The 2,773-nt window shown below is 36.7% G+C and overlaps 1 pseudogene; it reads left to right on the top strand.

The window, feature by feature from the left end:
• The first annotated feature begins 581 nt into the window (after positions 1–581).
• LOC112838061 (large ribosomal subunit protein eL8 pseudogene) lies at positions 582–1,380 on the top strand (annotated as a pseudogene).
• The last annotated feature ends 1,393 nt before the right edge of the window (positions 1,381–2,773 follow it).

Raw genomic sequence — 2,773 nt, 5'->3', positions numbered from 1 at the left:
TTATATAGAACTGAGAGTTTCAAAAGTTTGAAGCAGTTAAATCAACCAACCTTTAAATAAGTTAAAAATAAAATTGTTTAAACTGTGAACCGAAATCAAAATTTCAATTAGAGAAAGCAACATGAATAAGTTTGATCTGTGACCCTAACTTAAAGAAACCCATCTGTTAATGATACCAATCAAAAGTAGCACAATGGCATATGATTCCACTCATAAATGGAATCTAAAAAAAAAGAATATATAAACTAAAAGCAGAATCCTAACTCTAAATACAGAGAACAAACGGATGGTTGACAGAGGGGAGAGAAGGGTTGGGCAGAACAGGGAAAGGGGAAAGGGCCTCCAGTTATGGAATAAGTAAGTCATGGGAATAAAAAGAGGATAAGGAATACAGTTAATGATATTGTAGTAGTGATTAATGGGACAGATGGTAACTACACTTGTGGTGAACGTAGCATAATGTATGAAGTTGTTAAACGACGAAGTTGTACACCTGATACCAATGTAACATTGCATATCAACTATATTCAAATAAGAAAAATTTTTAAAAAAATCAAAGTAGATGGCTCAAGCCATCCAAGATGCTGAAAGGAAAGAAGGCTTAGGGGAAGAAGGTGGCCCCAATCCCTGCTGTCATAAAGGAACAGGAGACCAAGAAGGTGGTCAATCCCCTGTTTGAGAAAAGGCCCAAGAAATCTGGCATCAGACAGGACACCCAGCCCAAAAGCAACCTCATCCTCATCTGATTTGTCCAGTGGCCCCGCTGCATCTGGCTGCAGTGGCAAAGGGCTATTCTCTATATAAGTCAAAAAGTGCCTCCCGTGATTAACCAGTTCTCCCAGGCCCTGGACCACCAAACAGCTACACAACTGCTTGAGCTGCCCCACAAATACAACCAAGAGAAGAAGCAGAGATTGTTGCCCCAGGCTGAGAAGAAAGCTGCTGGCAAATGGGATGTCCCCACCAAGAGGCCGCCTGTCCTTTGAGCTGGGGTTAATACTGTTACCACCTTTGTGGAAAACAAGAAGGCTCAGCTGGTAGTTATTGCACATGCTGTGGATCCCCTTGAGCTGGCTGTCTTCCTGCCTGTCCTGTGTCCAAAGATGGGGGTTCCCTACTGCCTTATCAAGGGGAAGACCAGGCTGGAGTGTCTGGTCCACAGGAAGACGTGAACCACTGTCGCCTTAAGGTTAACAGGTTAACTCGGAAGACAAAGGAACTCTGACTAAGCAGGTAGCAGCTATCAGGACCAAATACAGTGACAGATATAATGAGATCTGCTATCACTGGGGAGGCAGTGTTCTAAGTCCAAAGGCGGTGGCTCACATTGCCAAGTTGGAAAAGGCAAGGGCTAAGGAACTGGCCACCAAACTGGGCTAATTGTATGCTGTTGAATTTTCTGTACACAAAAGGCATAAAAGGTTCTCTTTCAAAAATCAAAGTAGCACAAAAAAGACACTTTTTTCTTTCTTTCTTTTTTTTTGTGAAAACAGACAAACCAAGATTGCTTATTTGAAATAGATGGGTTTCTAGTCATTCTTTGAAAATTTCTTTTAGTTCAATTTTCCAAAAATTAGTAACAAAAATGTGTAAGATATATCTGTGACAACCTCTAACTTCATGATCTTTGTTTTTGAAAGATTACAAATAATCTACTATAATCAACAGATATATTATCTATCTATCTATCTATCTATCTATCTATCTATCTATCTATCTATCATCTATCTATCTATCATCTATCTATTTATCTATCTATCTATCTATCTATCTATCTATCTATCTATCTATCTCCTTGAGGGTCTTTTCTTTTTTTTCTAAGTAGATATTCACTAATTTACATTGTTGAAATATATATGTGCTAATAATTTCTAAAGGAATCTCCGTGCATGGCTGAAAGGAGGAATTTTAACCAAGGTTGCTGTAAGAGAGAATATTAAAAGAGGATAATGAGAAAAATATATCCTTCATTTGTTCAAAGACACTTGAGTGCCTACTCTCTGCTGATGCTCTCCTAAGCAGAATAGGGGATGGAAAAACAAAACAAAACAAAACATGATCTGGACTTCAAGTAGCTTATCAGTAATTAAAGATATAAGGTGTACATATGAGGTATACTAGACACTAAGTAGGAAGCAAAAGATATAATGAGTGACAATTGAAACATCTGGGACTTAAAGAGAGGTAGAGATCACTTCCATTTGAGAATGTTCTAGAGACTGCTCATAAATAGAGTGAAGATAATTAGCATAGCTAAGTTAATAATTACCTAAATGGGTTGAAGGGAAAATAGAGTGGCAGTGATCGAAACTGATTCTCTGGATCCTGTCAGAATCTTATTAAAACTGTGTCAGAAGAAATATGACAGGGAGTCCATGACTAAAAGACGCCTGCTTATGTGGCTATGATTTGCAAATTAATCAATCTTGACAATCTGATCACTGTGATTCCTAAGAGTTTTGTATTAGTTTCATTTAGCAATTTTATGTTTGTAAATTGTCAATTTTTTTTAATTTTTAAAGAAGCTCTTTCTCTAAATTATGCAGCCTTTATGCCAAAAATTTTGAAACATTCAGGTTGTTCAGTCATGGCTGCAAAACAACTACTATGAAACAACTACCATGAAATCAAAGGATCTGCGATAAAATATTTAGCTAGAAATTTAAAAGCCTAGTTAATATTTAACCCAAAAACTTATATAATAAAAATGGTGATAATGAATGTGACTCATGATAACCATTAGAGTTGTATAAAATTAAATTAATGATGGTTT

This window comes from Callorhinus ursinus, unplaced genomic scaffold (genome assembly GCF_003265705.2).
Source record: "Callorhinus ursinus isolate GAN/ISIS: 27379988/994484 unplaced genomic scaffold, GSC_fseal_2.0 scaffold22, whole genome shotgun sequence".
NCBI classification, from domain to species: Eukaryota; Metazoa; Chordata; class Mammalia; order Carnivora; family Otariidae; genus Callorhinus; species Callorhinus ursinus.
The sequence above is the reverse complement of the archived record's forward strand: the minus strand, read 5'-3'. Positions and strand labels throughout refer to the sequence as shown.